At 41.6% G+C, this 20,993-nt stretch overlaps 1 protein-coding gene across 1 annotated transcript in view; it reads right to left on the reverse strand.

Annotated features, from left to right (window-relative positions):
- The window catches only part of LOC115435859 (uncharacterized), a 45,818-nt gene extending 26,046 nt beyond the window's left edge, over positions 1-19,772 (reverse strand). The window contains exon 1 of the mRNA XM_030158467.1: positions 19,729-19,772. The gene's annotated coding sequence lies outside the window, so the exon portion shown is untranslated. The remainder of the gene's footprint in view (positions 1-19,728) is intronic.
- Between the last annotated feature and the right edge of the window lie 1,221 nt (positions 19,773-20,993).

A 20,993-nucleotide genomic window follows, 5' to 3' on the forward strand; every position in this document is an offset into this window, starting at 1 on the left:
ACATGACATGTGCAAAAATCGCATATTTACACCTGCTCAGAATGAATGGGAGTCAAAGGGACACGCCCACTCGGGGTCAGTCATGTGGGTGTAAGTACACGACACGTGACCTCTCACCCCACAGACATGTGGGGGACCTCGAGAGCTTTAACATAAGGCCAAATATGTGGTTGCCATAAAAAGGGCTCTATTGTTCTTGCTCAGATTCTTATTATTTCTCTTTATTTATTATTTATTTAGTTTTAGGGGGCCAAGCCCGCGGGGACTGTGGAACGCGTATGCCAGCATAAGCGTTCCACAGTTCCAGCGGTGCTGTGGAACCCTATTGTTTTTGTACGGATTTTTATTAGGGGGCCAAGCCCGCGGGGACTGGGGGACGCGTATGCCAGCATACGCGTTCCACAGTTCCAGCGGTGCTGTGGAACCCTATTGTTTTTGTACGGATTTTTATTCTTCAATATTATTATTATTCTTTTTATTCTTCCGTTGATAAAACTGTTACTGCAGCCTAAACCGTACATGGTACGGTGGTGCAATTTGGAGGGTTGGTCCAGACCCCTGCCGGGACCTCAGACGCAAAAATTCACATATATTCACCAGTAGGGGGCGCTATAATCAAAGATAACGCGTTTTGGTCTATAACTCCCACACCGTATGTCGCACATTCAAAAACCTTATATCCTCGGATTCCCTGAATAGTACTAAATCACGTGAGCTAGGCCACGCCCATTTCCGCCATGACTTTTTTCCCTGTAAAATCGCGAAAACTGGAAAACCTACTTTTTCGAACTCCGACTTGGGACTTTGTCCGATCTGCGTGAATTTTGGCACATACACTCTTCTCATGGACCTGATTCAAAGTTATTACAATAATTTTGTTTGGTTGAAAAATACGCAAATAATTAACGAACAAATTTCTGTAGCTAGCTAAAAAAATGCTTACTCTTACATATCTCGGTCAAAATAAATGCTATCAAATCCAGATCTTAGATCCTTGGTTCTCATGTGACTCTGAGGGTATGAGCCGAATTTGGTGGATTTTGGCCACTAGGGGGCGCTGCAAATATGGAAAATTTATATCTCTGAAACGGCTGCACCGATTTCTACAAAATTTGGTGGGTATGATGGAGGGCCTATCCTGAGGCCATATCTTGAAGGTGGGTGTGGCTGAAAAATGTGGGCGTGGCTTATTTCAAGTTAAACAACAAACATTTCCTACAGCTGAACTGTTCTGCTGAGGGCTGTGAAATTTCTATGGACCCTATAGAATAGGACACAGATCTACCAGAGCAAAAACTGTGGATGTGCTCCACTAGGTGGCGCTATAACAGACAAATATGCGTTTTTGCCTCTAACTTCCACATTTTGAATGACACGTTCATAAACTTTACATCTTTGTATTCCTTGGATAGATTTGAGTCTTTTGACATAGGCCACGCCCACTTCCACTGCACATTTTTCTTTCTAAGTTGCTAGATATTGAAAACATACTTTTTCGAACTCCTACTAGGGTTTAAGCCCCATTGGCTTCAAACTTTGCACATACAATCTCCAGAGGCTTTTGATCTAAAGTTATCACAATCAGCTTGCTGCTGTAAAAAATGTGCTAGTTATAAACAAACAAATTTTTTTGCTAGCTAAAAAACACATATTGTTGCATATCTTTCTAAAAAAAAATGCTATCCACATCAAACTTTAGTTACTTGTTTTAAAGATCAACCATAGGCTCTGTGCCAAATTTGGTACAAATCGGAAAATAGGGGGCGCTATAAACAGAGAAATATCAAGTCACAAAAAAGTTGGTCCGATTCACAAAAAATTTGGTGAGCATGATGGAGGGTCACTCCTGAGACCAGCTGTAAAGTTTGGTAATGATTGGTCAATGTGGGTGTAATTTATTACAACAAATCCCAGTCCCACACATTCCTCCTTTTGCATTCCTAATGCATTGGTCCCATTCCAGTGAATGCAGGGAATCCGGCTCCAACTGTTCCTGCAGCCTAAAGCGTACATGGTAGAGCGCTGACATTTGGAGGGTTGGTCCAGACCCCTGCACGGAACTGAGACGCAAACAATTATATATGTCCACCAGCAGGGGGACATAGAACCAAGGCATATGCATTTTGGTCTATAACTCCCACACTGTATGTCACATATTAAAAAACCTCATATCCTCAGATTTCCTGAATAGGGTTGAATCACATGGGTGTGTTCAGGCAGATTTGGGGGACGACTTTTTTTCCGGCAAAATTGCGAAAACTGGAAAACCTACTTTTTGAAACTCCTACTTGGGATTTTACCTGATCTGTGTGAATCTTGGCATGTACACTCTTCTCATAGACATGATACTAAGTTATCAAAAGGGTTTTTTTTCGGTCAAAAAATGTTAAAATTATTAATGAATAAATTTCTGTAGCTAGCTAAAAAAATGTTAACTATTACATATCTCAGACAAATTAAATGCTATCAACTCCAAATATTAGATACTTGGTTAACATGTCACTGTGAGGGTATGAGCCGAATTTGACAAATGTTAGCCTCTACTGGGAGCTGCAAATATGTAACATTTTTATCTCTGAAACACCTTTACAGATATCTTTGTAATTCGGTGAGTATGATGTGTGGTCACTCCTGAGACCAGCTGTAAAGTTTAGTAATGATTGGTCAACGTGAGTGTAATCTATTCCAACTAATCCCAGTCCCACACATTCCTCCTTCCACTCTACTGGTGCATTTGTCCCATTCCAGTGAATACAGCGGCTCAGACGGTGGAATACTAACTCCAACTGTAAACCCTTATGAACGGGGCCCAGCCTCCACCAGCTCAGCCCCAGACCCGCGTCCTTCGGGGACGACTTCCGTGGGCTCTGTGGGGCCTGGGGTCCGAGTGGGCGGGGAGGCTTGGCCCCCGTTCATAACTGCTCGCAGTTCTAGTCTTCTTTTTATTTTTCTCCAGCTAAAACTGTTACTGCAGCCTAAACCGTACATGGTACAGCAGTGCAATTCGGAGGGTTGGTCCAGACCCCTGCACGTAACTCAGACGCAAAAATGCACATATATTCACCAATAGGGGGCGCTATAATCAAGGATACCTCGTTTTGGTCTATAACTCCCACACCGTATGTCGCACATTCAAAAACCTTACATCCTCAGATTCCCTGAATAGTACTGAATCACATGAGCTAGGCCACGCCCATTTCCGCCGTGACTTTTTTCCACGCAAAATTGCGAAAACTATAAAACCTACTTTTTCAAACTCCGACTTGGGATTTTGTCTGATCTGCGTGAATTTTGGCACATACACTCTTTTCATGGGCCTGATCCAAAGATATCACAAGAATTTTGTTTGGTTGCAAAATGCGCATATAATTAAAGAACAAATTTCTCTAGCTAGCTAAAAAAATGCTAACTCTTACATATCTCAGTCAAAGTAAATGCTATCAACACCAGATCTTAGATCCTTGGTTCTCATGTGACTGTGAGGGTATGAGCCAAATTTGGTGAATGTTGGCCACTAGGGGGCGCTGAAAATGTGGAAAATTTATATCTCCTAAACGGCTGCACCGATTTCTATGAAATTTGGTGGGTATGATGAAGGGCCTTTCCTGAGGCCATATCTCTAAGGTGGGCGTGGCTGAAAAATGTGGGCGTGACTTATTACAAGTTAAACAACAAACATTTCCAACAGCTGAACTGTTCTGCTGAGGGCTGTGAAATTTCTATGGACCCTATAGAATAGGACACAGATCTACCAGGGCAAAAACTGTGGATGTGCTCCACTAGGTGGCGCTATAACAGACAAATACGCGTTTTTGCCTCTAACTTCCACATTTTGAATGACACATTCATAAACTTTACATCTTTGTATTCCTTGGAAAGAGATGAGTCTTCTGACATAGGCCACGCCCACTTCCTCTTCATATTTTTCTTTCTAAATCGCTACATATTGAAAACATACTTTTTCGAACTCCTACTAGGGTTTAAGCCCCATTGGCTTCAAACTTTGCACAGACAATCTCCAGAGGCTTCTGATCTAAAGTTATTACAATCAGCTTGCTGCTGTAAAAAATGTGCTAGTTATAAACGAGTAAAAATTTTTGCTAGCTAAAAAACACATATTGTTGCCTATCTTTGTCAAAATAAATGCTATCCATATCAAAGTTAATATTCTTGTTATAGACGGAAACCAGAGGCTCTGTACCAAATTTGGCACCAATCGGATTATAGGTGGCGCTATAAGCAGAGAAAAACCAAGTCACAAAAAAGTTGGTCCGATTCACACGAAATTCGGTGAGCATGATGTGGGGTCACTCCTGAGACCAGCTGTAAAGTTTGGTAATGATTGGTCAACGTGGGTGTAATTTATTACAACAAATCCCAGTCCCACACATTCCTCCTTTTGCATTCCTAATGCATTGGTCCCATTCCAGTGAATGCAGGGAATCCGGCTCCAACTGTTCCTGCAGCCTAAAGCGTACATGGTAGAGTGCTGACATTTGGAGGGTTGGTCCAGACCCCTGCACGGAACTGAGACGCAAACAATTATATATGTCCACCAGCAGGGGGCCATAGAACCAAAGACAATGCATTTTGGTCTATAACTCCCACACTGTATGTCACATATTAAAAAACCTCATATCCTCAGATTCCCTGAATAGGGTTGAATCATGTAGGCATGGTCAGGCAGATTTGGGGGATGACTTTTTTCCAGCAAAATTGCGAAAACTGGAAAGCCTACTTTTTAAAACTTCTACTTGGGATTTTTTCCGATCTACGTTAATCTTGGCATGTACGTTCTTCTCATAGACATGATACTAAGTTATGAAAAGGATTTTGTTTGGTCAAAAAATGTGAAAATTATTGATGAATAAATTTCTGTAGCTAACTTAAAAAATGTTAACTATTACATATCTCGGACAAATTAAATGCTATCAACACCAAATAGATACTTTGTTTACATGTCACTGTGAAGGTATGAGCCGAATTTGATGAATGTTAGCCTCTACTGGGCGCTGGTAATATGTGAAATTTTTATCTCTGAAACGCCTTCACAGATTTCAACAAAATTTGGTGAGTATGATGTGTGGTCACTCCTGAGACCAGCTGTAAAGTTTAGTAATGATTGGTCAACGTGAGTGTAATCTATTCCAACTAATCCCAGTCCCACACATTCCTCCTTCCACTCTACTGGTGCATTTGTCCCATTCCAGTGAATACAGCGGCTCAGACGGTGGAATACTAACTCCAACTGTAAACCCTTATGAACGGGGCCCAGCCTCCACCAGCTCAGCCCCAGACCCGCGTCCTTCGGGGACGACTTCCGTGGGCTCTGTGGGGCCTGGGGTCCGAGTGGGCGGGGAGGCTTGGCCCTCGTTCATAACTGCTCGCAGTTCTAGTTATTATTTTTATTCTTCCGTTGATAAAACTGTTACTGCAGCCTAAACCGTACATGGTACGGTGGTGCAATTTGGAGGGTTGGTCCAGACCCCTGCAGGGACCTCAGACGCAAAAATGCGCATACATTCACCAGTAGGGGCCTTATAATCAAGGATAACGCATTTTGGTCTATAACTCCCACACCGTATGTCGCACATTCAAAAACCATATGTCGTCAGATTCCCTGAATAGTACTGAATCACGTGAGATAGGCCACGCCCATTTCCGCCATGACTTTTTCCCCCGTAAAATCGCGAAAACTGGAAAAACCTACTTTTTCGAACTCCGACTTGGGACTTTGTCCGATCTGCGTGAATTTTGGCACATACACTCTTCTTATGGACCTGATCCAAAGTTATTACAAGAATTTTGTTTGGTTGAAAAATACGCAAATAATTAACAAACAAATTTCTGTAGCTAGCTAAAAAAATGCTAACTCTTACATATCTCAGTCAAAGTAAATGCTATCAACACCAGATCTTAGATCCTTGGGTCTCATGTGACTCTGAGGGTATAAGCTGAATTTGGTGAATGTTGGCCACTAGGGGGCGCTGCAAATATAAAAAATTTATATCTCCTAAACGGCTTGACCGATTTCTACAAAATTTGGTGGGTATGATGGAGGGCCCATCCTGAGGCCATATCTTGAAGGTGGGTGAGGCTGAACAATGTGGGCGTGGCTTATTTCAAGTTAAACAACAAACATTTCCTACAGCTGAACTGTTCTGCTGAGGGCTGTGAAATTTCTATGGACCCTATAGAATAGGACACAGATCTACCAGAGCAAAAACTGTGGATGTACTCCACTAGGTGGCGCTATAACAGACAAATACGCGTTTTTGCCTCTAACTTCCACATTTTAAATGACACATTCATAAACTTTACATCTTTGTTTTCCTTGGATAGAGATGAGTCTTTTGACATCGGCCACGCCCACTTCCACTGCATGTCTTTTTTTCTAAGTCGCTACATATCGAAAACATACTTTTTCGAACTCCTACTAGGGTTTAAGCCCCATTGGCTTCAAACTTTGCACATACAATCTCCAGAGGCTTCTGATCTAAAGTTATAACAATCAGCTTGCTGCTGTAAAAAATGTGCTAGTTATAAACGAACAAATTTTTTTGCTAGCTAAAAAACACATATTGTTGCATATCTTTCTCAAAATAAATGCTATCAACATCAAACTTTAGCTACTTGTTTTAGAGGTCAACCATAGGTTCTGTGCCAAATTTGGTACAAATCGGAAAATAGGGGGCGCTATAAACAGAGAAATATCAAGTCACAAAAAAGTTGGTCCGATTCATACAAAATTTGGTGAGTATGATGAGGGGTCACTCCTGAGACCAACTGTAAAGTTTGGTAATGATTGGTCAACGTGGGTGTAATTTATTACAACAAATCCCAGTCCCACACATTCCTCCTTCCACTCTACTGGTGCATTTGTCCCATTCCAGTGAATACAGCGGCTCAGACGGTGGAATACTAACTCCAACTGTAAACCCTTATGAACGGGGCCCAGCCTCCACCAGCTCAGCCCCAGACCCACGTCCTTCGGGGACGACTTCCGTGGGCTTCCGTGGACTTCCGTGGGATCAGAAAAATTTGAAATTCGGTGCCATAGCCCCCCCTACAATTTTACCTATACGAAAATTACTTCACGTTAGACATGTGTAGCAAGAATAGGATACCAATTTATTGATTAATTGAGTGTTGATTCATTGATTAATTTAATTATAGATTTATAACTAAGCTTAAACCTAAATCAACCCCAAAACAATAATTTGGAAATCTTGCAAAGGTGATAGTTCATTGACTGCACAGATGAACCCATGTGTGAATAACAGTACACAAAGCACAACTGACACAGCAGAATTTATATACATACAAACGATTTATTAACTAACTAAGACACACAAATAACATAAAGACAAGAGACAAATACAACAAAAGGAGCAGGAGATTATGGACAGGAGACTATGTAAATTAAGTTGGCAGATAGCTATATTCAAGATATTATAATGTTAGTGAGGTTACGTTGAGGTACCTACTTAAATTGGAATAACACCAACTCAGATAAATCAGGAGCAAGTTTCTTACAAGTTAGAGGCCTTCTGAAGGAGGCAGGTTGGAGTGGCCTTGACGGAGGATGGATGAAGTCTTCTGACGTAGTTAGAAGCAGGACAGGCTGTGAAGCGACGTGTTTGTGCTGGAGGCCTGAAGGTCTGGAGTTCTGAAGTTCTGAAGTTCTGAAGCTCTGAAGTTCTGAAGTTCTGCTGGCTGGAGGACGTTCACAGCTGGCTCTGGCGGCTGGTTCTGGAAAGCTCGCCAGGAGAAGATGGAACAGCTCTGAGATCCAAGGAGATGGTCAAGACTCCTTGGAGAAAGCTCTTTGCGTAGGTGAGAGCTCAGAAGAGGTGGAGAAAGCTCTTCTCTTTGCGTAGGTGAGGGCCCAGAAGATGGACAGGACTCTGCTGAAAAGTTGGTTTCATTCACCTTTATAGTTCTGTCCAAAAACCAACTTGCCACACCTTCCTCGTACATATAGATGAGTCATCGATGCCTTGGGGTGTTGCCTTCTTTGTCTGTTTTCGGCGGGAAAACGCCTCCTCGTGAATATTTAAATGAGTCGTTTCTCTTCCCTCTTGGGAAGACAGAGGGGGAGAGGACTGTGGGCAACCTTGTAAGAAAACTTTGCATCCTTAAATAAGATCCTTAAATAAGATCACTTAAACTTTATACATCACCTGTAACCTCACTTAAGCATCAGTAAAATAATAGCATGATTATTCAGACATGCTATAAGCAGTGATACTCTTACTTTCACATCATTCACCGTGAACATGATGAGAACACACATATGTGAAACCACAGGTCAGGCAAATGGCTTAAGTCTTACGTGCAGAAAAGAGTTAACGTGCTGAGTTAATCAACATTAACACATAATGTAATACATTATTTACATGGCACATATAGGGATTTTATCATTCAGTCCTTTGTTTGTTTCTGGGTTCATCTTCACCTCTGGATAAGCAACAAGTTCCGGGGTGCTCTCAATCACCACGACAAGGGAAATGGCTCTTGATGAAGAACAGAACGAAAATGAGCCTAAGTTTCATTGTTCTGTGTACTTTTAAATTAGGTTAGTCTCATTCTTTAAGCTCATCCGTCATTATAAATGTCGCTTGTAGAGGATGTCCCAGCTTTGACCTGGTAATATATTACGTCAATGGGAGCACGTCCAAAATAAAGTTTGTCATAGAGCCACGAAAATTGGTACACAGATTCATCATGAGGAGACAAAAAAAAATATTATTATGGCCATGCCCCTAAACCAACTGGAAGTCGGCCATATTGGATTGAAATTTCCAAAATGCTGAGTCAGCGTTTTCGCTGACGTCGTATTTTAACTATCTCCTACTAAGCCGTTGGGCCAAATGAGCTCAAAATTGGTATAAAGTATCTAGAGAAGTGGGACATCATAAGTTAGCCGAATTTTTTGGATCGGTGTTACTGTTTTTGTGTGACAATGTCGCAAACTTTGCAAAGTTTCTTCGGTAATTTACCATTACAAAAATTGCTTAAGCTTAGACATACAAACACCGATTTGGCTCAAATTTGAAGGAGTCGTCTATCTCCCAGGCCTACACCCATTTATTAAAAGAAATCAAAATTTCGCACTATAGCGCCCCCTACAAATGTACATTTACAAAAATGACATCAGTTTGGACATACGACCACTGATTGGGCTCAAATTTTACTCAGACATCTGTCTCCCGTGCCTACACCTACCTGTCAAAAAAAACTGAAATTTCGCACTACAGCACCCCCTACAAGTTTTTTTTAAATTTTTTTATTCAAATTGCTTCAGTTCGGACATACGAACACCAATTTGGCTCAAATTTGACTCAGACGTCTATCTCTCAGGCCTACACCCATTTATCAGAAAAATTTGAAATTTGGACCTATAGCGCCCCCTACAATTTTATTTTTACAATAATTACTTCACTTCAGACATATGAACACCAATTTGGCTCAAATTTGAATCAGTTGTCAATCTCCCAGGCCTACACCCATTTATCAAAAAAAATTGCCATTTCACTCAATAGCGCCCCCTAAAAATTTACCTTCACGAAAATTGCATCAATTCGGACATAAGAACACCGATTTGGCTCAAATTTGAATCAGTTGTCAATCTCCCAGGCCTACACTCATTTATCAAAAGAAAATTCCATTTCACACAATAGCGCCCCCTACAAATTTACCTTCACGAAAATTGCATCAGTTCAGACATACGAACACCGATTTGGCTCAAATTTGACTCAGTGGTACATCTCGCAGGCCTACACCCATTCAATGGAACAAATTGAATTTTGGCTCATAGCGCCCCCTACAGATTTATTCATGCAAAATTTATTTCAATTCGGACATACGAACACTGATTTGTCTCAAATTTGAGTCAATTGTCAATCTCCCAGGCCTACACCCATTCATCAGAAGACACAAAATTTGGTGCTAGAGCACCACCTGTTGAACGATGAGCATACTTCCACTGGACGTGCCCTTGGCGAGGGCCTTTAGATGCCGCTTGTGGCTTAAATTTTTATTTATTTTTTTAGGCCCGAGCCGAGTAAAGCCGGCGCAGGGCTTATTGAGTCTGCAGTGGGCGCATGGGGACGAAATCACCAATGACGCGGTTGCCTTTCGCCACTGTCGCCACTCTCACACATATTCACATTCACGGCACTGAGACCTTTCCGAAGATGTATATGACATGTGCACAGATCGCATATTTACACCTGCTCAGAATGAATGGGAGTCAATGGGCCATGCCCACTCGGGGTCAGTCACATGGGTGTAAGTGCATGACATGTGACATCTGACCCCACAGACATGTGGGGGAGCTCGAGAGCTTTCAAATAAGGCCAAATACGTGGTTGCCACGGAAACGGCTATATTGTTCTTGCTCAGATTATTATTATTATTTGTTTTTTTTTATTAGGCCCGAGCCGAGTAAAGCCGGCGCAGGGCCTATTGAGTCTGCAGTGGGCGCATGGGGACGAAATCGCCAGTGACGCGGTCGCCTTTCGCCACTGTCGCCACTCTCACACATATTCACATTCACGGCACTGAGACCTTTCCGACGATGTATATGACATGTGCACAAATCGCATATTTACACCTGCTCAGAATGAATGGGAGTCAATGGGACACGCCCACTCGGGGTCAGTCACATGTGTGTAAGTGCACGACAGGTGACATCTGACCCCACACACATGTGGGGGACCTTGAGAACTTTCAAAAAAGGGCAAATACGTGGTTGCCATAGAAACGGCTATATTGTTCTTGCTCAGATTATTATTATTTTTATTTTATTTTTTATTTTTTTTATTAGGCCCGAGCCGAGTAAAGCTGGCGCAGGGCCTATTGAGTCTGCAGTGGGCGCATGGGGACGAAATCGCCAGTGACGCGGTCGCCTTTCGCCACTGTCGCCACTCTAACACATATTCACATTCACGGCACTGAGACCTTTCCGACGATGTATATGACATGTGCACAAATCGCATATTTACACCTGCTCTGAATGAATGGGAGTCAATGGGACACGCGCAGTCGGGGTCAGTCACGTGGGTGAAAGTGCACGACACGTGACATCTGACCCCACAGACATGTGGGGGAGCTCGAGAGCTTTCAAATCAGGCCAAATATGTGGTTGCCATAGAAACGGCTATATTGTTCTTGCTCAGATTATTATTATTTTTATTTATTTTTATTTTTTTTTTGTCTTATTTTTCTTTCTCCTGCGCTTTGAGCTCAATTTTGACCCTCTGAACATTTACGAAAACTCACCAAATTTTGCCTAAAATTCAGAAGTGCGAGAAATTGAATTTACATATAGGTTTCGTAGATGTCGTTAAAGAAATGTTGCGGCAGCGCCCCCTTGAAAAGTGGAAATGCATTGCGCCAATGGGAGCGCATCCAACATAAAGTTTGTAGTGGAGCCACGAAAATTGGTACACAGATTCATCATGAGGAGACAAACAAAAAATATTATTATGGCCACGCCCCTAAACCAACCCTTAGTCGGCCATATTGGATTGAAATTTCCAAAATGCTGAGTCAGCGTTTTCGCTGAAGTTGTATTTTAACTATCTCCTACTAAGCCGTTTGGCCGAATGAGCTCAAAATCGGTGTACAGTATCTAGAGAAGTGGGACATCAAAAGTTAGCCGAATTTTTTGAATCGGCATCATCGTTTTTGTGTGACAAGGTTGCAAACTTTGCGAAGTTTTTTCGAAAATTTACCATCATAAAAATTGCTTCAGCTCAGACATACGAACAGCGATTTGGCTGAAATTTGACTCAGACGTCCATCTCCCAGGCCTACACCCATTTATTAAAAGAAATTGAAATTTCGCACTATAGCGCCCCCTACAAATGTACATTTACAAAAATGACATCAGTTCGGACATACGAACACCGATTTGGCTCAAATTTGACTCAGACATCTGTCTCAAAGGCCTACACCTATTTATCAAAAGAAACTGAAATTTTGCACTACAGCGCCCCCTACAAAACTTTTTAATATTTTTTATTAAAATTGCTTCAGTTCGGACATACGAACACCAATTTGGCTCAAATTTGACTCAGACGTCTATATCCCAGGCCTACACCCATTTATCAGAAAAATTTTAAATTCGGCGCCATAGCGCCCCCTACAATGTTACCTTTACGAAAATTACTTCATGTTAGACATGCGAACACCAATTTGGCTCAAATTTGAATCAGTTGTCAATCTCCCAGGCCTACACCCATTTATCAAAAGAAATTGCCACTTCGCTCAGTAGCGCCCCCTACAAATTTACCTTCATGAAAATTGCATCAGTTCAGACATACGAACACCGATTTGGCTCAAATTTGACTCAGTGGTACATGTCACAGGCCTACACCCATTCAATGGCACAAATTAAATTTTTGCTCATAGCGCCCCCTACAGATTTATATATACAAAATTTTGTTCAGTTCGGACATACGAACACTGATTTGTCTCAAATCAATTGTCAATGTCCCAGGCCTAAACCCATTCATTAGAAGACACAAAATTTGGGGCTACAGCGCCACCTGCTGAACGATGAGCATACTTCCACTGGACTCGCCCTTGGCGAGGGCCTTTAGATGCCGCTTGCGGCTTTAATTTGTCTTATTTTTCCTTCTCCTGCGCTTTGAGCTCAATTTTGACCCCCTGAACACTTACGAAAACTCACCAAATTTTGCACAAAATTCAGAAGTGCGAGAAATTGAATTTACATATAGGTTTCGTAGATGTCAGTAAAGAAATGTTGCTGCAGCGCCCCCTTGAAAAGTGGAAATGCATTGCGCCAATGGGAGCGCGTCCAAATTAAAGTTTGTCGTAGAGCCACAAAAATCGGTACACAGATTCATCATGACGAGACAAACAAAAAATATTATTATGGCCACGCCCCAAAACCAACCCTTAGTCGGCCATATTGGATTGAAATTTCCAAAATGCTGAGTCAGCGTTTTCGCTGACGTTGTATTTTAACTATCTCCTACTAAGCCGTTTGGCCAAATGAGCTGAAAATCGGTGTACAGTATCTAAAGAAGTGGGGAATCCAAAGTTAGCCGAATTTTTTGAATCGGTGTCACCGTTTTCTGCGACGAGGTTGCAAACTTTGCGAAGTTTTTTCAAAAATTTACCATTACAAAAATTGCTTCAGCTCAGACATACAAACACCGATTTGGCTGAAATTTGACTCAGACATCCATCTCCCAGGCCTACACCCATTTACTAAAAGAAATTGAAATTTTGCACTATAGCGCCCCCTACAAATTTACATTTACAAAAATGACATCAGTTCGGACATACGAACACTGATTTGGCTCAAATTTGACACATCTGTCTCCCAGGCCTACACCTATTTGTCAAAAGAAACTGAAATTTCGCACTACAGCGCCCCCTTCAAGTTTCTTTTACATTTTTTTATTAAAATTGCTTCAGTTCGGACATACGAACACCAATTTGGCTCAAATTTGACTCAGACGTCTATCTCTCAGGCCTAGACCAATTTATCAGAAAAATTTGAAATTTGGAGCTATAGTGCCCCCTACAATTTGACCTTCACAAAAATTACTTCACTTCACACATACGAACACCAATTTGGCTCAAATTTGAATCAGTTGTTAATCTCCCAGGCCTACACCCATTTATCAAAAGAAATTTCCATTTTGCTCACTAGCGCCCCCTACAAATTTACCGTCACGAAAATTGCATTACTTCGGACATACAAACACCGATTTGGCTGAAATTTGACTCAGTGGTACATCTTGCAGGCCTACACCCATTCAATTGAAGAAATTAAATTTTAGCTGCATAGCGCCCCCTACAGATTTACTTATACAAAAATTTCCTTACTTCGGACATACGAGCAATGATTTCCCTCAAATTTGAATCAGTTGTTAATCTCCCAGGCCTACACCCATTTATCAAAAGAAATTTCCATTTTGCTCACTAGCGCCCCCTACAAATTTACCGTTACGAAAATTGCATTACTTCGGACATACAAACACCGATTTGGCTCAAATTTGACTCAGTGGTACATCTTGCAGGCCTACACCCATTCAACTGAAGAAATTAAATTTTAGCTGCATAGCGCCCCCTACAGATTTACTTATACAAAAATTTCCTTACTTCAGACATACGAGCAATGATTTCCCTCAAATTTGAATCAGTTGTCAATCTCCCAGGCCTACACCCATTCATCAGAAGAAACTGAAATTTGGTGCTAGAGCGCCACCTGCTGAACGATGGGCATACTTCCACTGGACGTGCCCTTGGCGAGGGCCTTTAGATGCCGCTTGCGGCTTTAATTTTTCTTTCTCCTACGCTTTGAGCGCAATTTTGACCCCCTGAACATTTACGAAAACTCACCAAATTTTGCACAAAATTCAGAAGTGCGAGAAATTGAATTTACATATAGGTTTTGTAGATGTCGGTAAAGAAATTTTGCGGCAGCACCCCCTTGAAAAGTGGAAATGCATTACACCAATGAGAGCACGTCCAACATAAAGTTTGTCGTAGAGCCACGAAAATCAGTACACAGATTCATCATGAGGAGACAAACAAAAAATATTATTGCGGCCACGCCCCTAAACCAACCCTTAGTCAGCCATATTGGATTGAAATTTCCAAAATGCTGAGTCAGCGTTTTCGCTGACGTATTTTAACTATCTCCTACTAAGCCGTTTGGCCAAATGAGCTCAAAATCGGTGTACAGTATCTAGAGAAGTGGAGCATCAAAAGTTAGCCGAATTTTTTGAATTGGTGTCACCGTTTTTGTGCGACGAGGTTGCAAACTTTGCGAAGTTTTTTCGAAAATTTGCCATGACAAAAATTGCTTCAGCTCAGACATACAAACACCGATTTGGCTCAAATTTGACTCAGACATCTATCTCCCAGGTCTACACCCATTTATTAAAAGAAACTAAATCTCGCACTACAGCGCCCCCTACAAATGTACATTTACAAAAATGACATCAGTTCGGAGATACAAACACCGATTTGGCTCAAATTTGACTCAGACATCTGTCTCCCAGGCCTACACCTATTTGTCAAAAGAAACTGAAATTTTGCGCTACAGCGCCCCCTACAAGTTTTTTTTTATTTTTTTATTAAAATTGCTTCAGTTCAGACATACGAACACCAATTTGACTGAAATTTAACTCAAACGTCTATCTCTCAGGCCTACACCCATTTATCAGAAAAAAATTAAATTTGGCTCTATAGCGCCCCCTACAATTTTACCTTTACGAAAATTACTTTACTTAAGACATACGAACACAAATTTGGCTCAAATTTGAAGCAGTTGCCAATCTCCCAGGCCTACAACCATTCAGCAAAAGAAATTGCCATTTCGCTCAGTAGCGCCCCCTACAAATTTAACTTCACAATAATTGCATCAATTCGGACATACGAACACCGATTTGGCTCAAATTTAAATCATTTGTCAATCTCCCTGTCCTACACCCATTTATCAAAAGAAAATGCCATTTTGCGCAATAGCACCCCCTACAAATTTACCTTCACGAAAATTGCATCAGTTCGGACATACGAACACCGATTTGGCTCAAATTTGACTCAGTGGTACATCTCGCAGGCCTACACCCATTCAATGGAACAAATTGAATTTTGGCTCTGTAGCGCCCCCTACAGATTTATTTATACAAAATTTTTTTTAGTTCGGACATACGAACACTGATTAGTCTCAAATTTGAGACAATTGTCAATCTCCCAGGCCTACACCCATTCATCAGAAAACACAAAATTTGGGGCTAGAGCGTCACCTGCTGAACGACGGACATACTTCTACTGGACGTGCCCATCTCCCAGGCCTACACCCATTTATCAGAAATATTTGAAATTCGGTGCCATAGCGCCGCCTACAATTTTACCTTTATGAAAATTACTTCACGTTAGACATACAAATACCAATTTGGCTCAAATTTGAATCAGTTGTCAGTCTCCCAGGCCTACACCCATTTATCAAAAGAAATTGCCACTTCGCTCAGTAGCGCCCCCTACAAATTTACCTTCACGAAAATTGCATCAATTCGGACATACGAACACTGATTTAGCACAAATTTGACTCAGTGGTACATCTCGCAAACCTACACCCATTCAATGGTAGAAATTTATTTTTAGCTGCATAGCTCCTCCAACAGATTTACTTATACAAAACTTTATTTAGTTCGGACATACAAACAAAGATTTGTCTCAAATTTGAATCAGTTGTCGATCTCCCAGGCCTACACCCATTCATCAGAAGACATTGAAATTTGGTGCTAGAGCGCCACCTGCTGAACGATGGACATACTTCTACTGGACGTGCCCGTGGCGAGGGCCTTTAGATGCCGCTTGCAGCTTTCATTTTTCTTTCTCCTGCGCTTTAGCTCAAATTTGACCTCCTAAACATTTACAAAAACCCACCAAATTTTACCCAAAATTCAGAAATGTGCAAAATTGAATTCACATATAGGTTTCGTAGATGTCGGTAAAGAAATGTTGTGACAGCGCCCCCTTGAAAATTGGAAATACATTACGCCAATGGGATCACGTCCAACGTAAAGTTTGTCGTAGAGCCACGAAAAACGGTACAGAGATTCATCATCAGGGGACAAACAAAAAATATTATTATGGCCATGCCCCTAAACTAACCCTTAGTCGGCCATATTGGATTGAAATATCCAAAATGCTGAGTCAGCGTTTTCGCTGACGTATTTGAACTATCTATTGAATGAACTCAAAATTGGTGTACAGTATCTAGAGAAGTGGGGCATCAAAAGTTAGCTGAATTTTTGGAATCGGTGTCACCGTTGTTGTCTGACGATGTTGCACACTTTGCAAAGTTTTTTCGAAAATTTACCATTACAAAAATTGCTTCAGCTCAGACATGCGAACACTGATTTGGCTCAAATTTGAATCAGACGTCTATCTCCCAGGCCTACACTCATTTATGAGAAAAATTTTAAATTTCGCGCGATACCGCCCCCTAAACTTTACCTTTACGATAATTGCTTCAGTTTGGACATACGAAAACCGATTTGAATCAAATTTGAATCAGTGTTCAATCTCCCAGGCCTACACCCATTTATCAAAAGAAAACGCCATTTTGCTCAGTAGCGCCCCCTAAAAATTTACCATCACGAAAATTGCATCAGTTCAGACATATGAACACCGATTTGCCTCAAGTTTGAATCATTTGCCAATCTCCCAGGCCTACACCCATTTGTCAGAAGACATTGAAAATTCACACAATAGCGCCTCCTAGAATTTACCTTTGCAAAAATTGCATCAGTTCAGACATACGAACACCGATTGGGCTCAAATTTGACTCAGACATCTGTCTCCCTTGCCTACACCCATTTATTAAAAGAAATAGAAATTTTGCACTATAGCGCCCCCTACAAACATATTTTTAAGGAAATTTCTTCAGTTCCGACATACAATTACTGATTAGGCTCAAATTTGAATTAGTTGTCTATCTCCCAGGCCTAAATCTATTCATTGGAAGAAATTTAAATTTTGCACTATAGTGCCCCCTACAAAGTTACCTTTACAAAAATTGCTTCAGCTCGGACATATGAATACCAATTTGGCTCAAATTTGAGTCAGTTGTCTGTCTCCCAGGCCTACACCCATTAATTTGAAAAATTTGAAATTTGGCTCCAAAGCGACCCCTGCAAATTTAATTTTACTAAAATTGGCTCAGTTTGGACATACGATCACCTATCTGCCTCAAATTTGAGTTAGTTGTCAATCTCCCAGGCCTACACCTATCTGTCAGAAGACACTGAAAATTCACACAGTAGCACCCCCTACAAATTTACCTTTACAAAAATTGCATAACTTCAAACATACAAACACAGATTTGCCTCAAATTTGATTCAGTTGTCAATTTCCCAGGCCTACACCCATTCATCAGAAGACATTAAAATTTGGTGCTAGAGCGCCACCTGCTGAATGATGGACATGTTTGTACTGGACGTGCCCGTGGCGAGGGCCTTTCAATACCACTTGCGGCTTTAGTTATTATTATTATTATTATTATTATTATTATTATTAGTATTATTATTATTATTATTATTATAAAAGACATGACAAACTGTGAGTGTGAAACTGCAGCACTGTGGTTCTGTTTGTGTGTCAAATGTTCATTGTGGTCAGTTTCAGATGCTGCAGCTCTTTCATAATTCATAGTTTCAGTTCTTGTTTGTTCAGTATTAATTGTCCTCCTTGTAAATCACAGCTGGACTGACTGGACAGATCCTGACCAAGGAAAATACAATTCTCCCTTTGTGCAGTAATCTACACCTGATTTACTGCCTCTGTCCACAATAATAGACATTATATAGACTAAATGTTTTCTAAAATGAACATTTATTTGCAACATAGTATAGCAAACTATTATATCATCAAAAACAAATTAATTTGAGCAAAAAAAAAAAAAGTCTCTGTTTTGAATGTTTGGGGACGCCAGAAATGTGTGATGTTAAAATGGGGTCACAAGGCAAAAAAGGATGGGAACCACTGCACTATCAGGTATTGGGTTGGAATTCCCCCTCATTTTTCACAGCACACAGTCTTCTATCAGACTTTGTACAAACATAAACCTGCTGGTGGTGGCCTTTCTCAGACCAGGTCCTCTGGCTTCCTCCCACCATCCACACACATGCATTTTATGGCTTAATTGGTGAGTCTAAATCAAAAGAATGTGACAGTGAATGGTTGTGGGTCTCTACATGTTAGCGCTGACCTAGACAAATATTCCGAGTAAACCGTGCATTTCCTTGTTGGTAGTCAGGATAGGCCCTGGCATCCCTGCAACCCTCCAGAGGATTCAACAGTTTGGAAAATGAAGGAATATTTCTGTTGTTGTGTCAGAGGACTGTAGAAACAAACCCATAAGTTGATGCTATCATCCTGATCTATATAGTGTTAATATGAGACTGGATGGAAAATATTTGACTAATTATATTTGACTTTGGAATGTCAGGAAAAAATAACAAGGACATTTTTCAGAGTTTTGAAAGAGCTGTTTATGTCATTTTCATACTAATTAATGCTGCAGTGTTTTTGGTTTCCCTTCAGCACACTGACCTGTATCTAGAGGACTGACCCACGTCTAGAATGCTGACTCTAATGCTGCGTTTCCACTACGTGGGATCGACTCGACTCGACTCGACTCGGTCTTTTTGTGTTTGCACTATGAAAAAGGACCTGGAATCTGGTACCTGGTACTACTTTTTTGGTATCACCTCCGCTGAGGTTCCAGGACTGGGGACCAGATCCTAAAAGGTGACACTGTGTAAACACTGCAGACCACTGATTGGTCAGAGTGGTGTCTGTGCCCCGCCCTTTTACAAAAACAGATGCAGTAGTTTACAGTAAATGTGTCGGTAGGTTAATTCACATGATGACAGTCTGTAAAACTACACCATAGTTTGTCCAGGAGGTTCAGACGTAAAAATTCAGCATGAGTTTGACCAGACAACACGCAACGAGTGAGTTTATCAGCAACTGTGAGCAGACGACACGGAAGTAACGCACTGCATCGCTATGACGACCAGGTACTGTAAAGTGAGTAGTATCCTGGAATGGAAACGGTCTGGAATAGGACCTGGTACCAGAGTCGAGCCGGTTCTACGTAGTGGAAACGCAGCATAAGAAGGGCTCAGTGTTCTAGAACTAGGAATGACCTGTGTCTACAGGACTGACCTTTGACCTTCAGTTCCACTTGTTTCCTCCTCAGGATCTGCTTCTCTCTGTTGTAGACGGTGCAGGTGTAGGTGTGGGTGTCCCAGTCTGTGGGGTGTTTCAGGGTCAGACTGAGGTCTCCAGTTCTCAGTGGGTCTTCTTTCATCTCTGTTCTGTTTCTGTATCTATAGTCCTGTTCATTAGTTCTGTCAGAGCCGTCCTCATACACATGGACCTTCCTGTCCTTGTGGTCCGTCCACTCCACTGTGAGCTGACTGACGTCCTCTATATGTAATGTGGTTTTCCAGGGCAGCAGGACAGACTCCTCCTCTGAATCCACCTCCACCTGTTGGACTGAGAACAACACCCATACCATCAGACAACAGTAGAGGAAAACATCTGCCATGGATCCAGTTCTAAGTCCTATTTGTTCAATCTGTGTTGAATCATCAGCAGAACCCACTGCTTATTCAACTGTTAACTCCTATTCTCAGTTCAACTCCATTGGACATTTGTGTCTGATAATCCAGACACCTTTAGTTTTCTCATCTTCTGTCTACAGCACTGACCTCTGACCTTCAGCACCACTCGTTTCTCCTTCAGGACCTTGTCTTTGTTGTAGACGATGCATGAGTGTTCTCTGGCGTCCCGGTCCGTTGGGTGTTTCAGGGTTAAACTGAAGTCTCCAGTTCTCAGCCAGTGTTTCTTCATCTCTGTTCTGTTTCTGTAAATCCGGTTCTGTTCATCAGGTTTTCCAGAGCCGTACTTATGCACAAGGAGCTGATCGTTGTCTAAGTTCTTCCACATAACGCTGATCTGTCTGGAGTTCTTTGTCAGGTGAGCTATAGTTTTACATGGCAGCAGGACAGACTCCTCCCCTGAATCCACCTCCACCAGTTGGACTGAGAACAGACAAATACAAAAGTAGACACCTGATTGGCTGGCCTGCTGTAGTGTGCTTTGTTCCAACATAATCTCCTTCTGAACCAAACATATTGTGGACAGCATTGTCTTAGAAGCATGGCAGCTCATTCAATGAGCAGCCCAAACTGTGTGTGTCTAATATGCAGGTAGTGAAAGCACATGGAAGAGCTGCAGAGGTCAAAGCAAAGGCTGCAGCTGCACTGGTTCAGAGGCAGCATCTCCACCCCTTCACCTCTACCACTAATGTTCAAATCCATTCTGCTAGTGCCAGCAAAGAGCAGGTGCACAACAAGGAGCAGTTCTGTGTGTGAGGAACAGACAAAGCACCTGTCTACTGCCATCACACTGGGATATTCACACTG

Source organism: Sphaeramia orbicularis, chromosome 16, assembly GCF_902148855.1.
Source record: "Sphaeramia orbicularis chromosome 16, fSphaOr1.1, whole genome shotgun sequence".
Classification (NCBI taxonomy): domain Eukaryota; kingdom Metazoa; phylum Chordata; class Actinopteri; order Kurtiformes; family Apogonidae; genus Sphaeramia; species Sphaeramia orbicularis.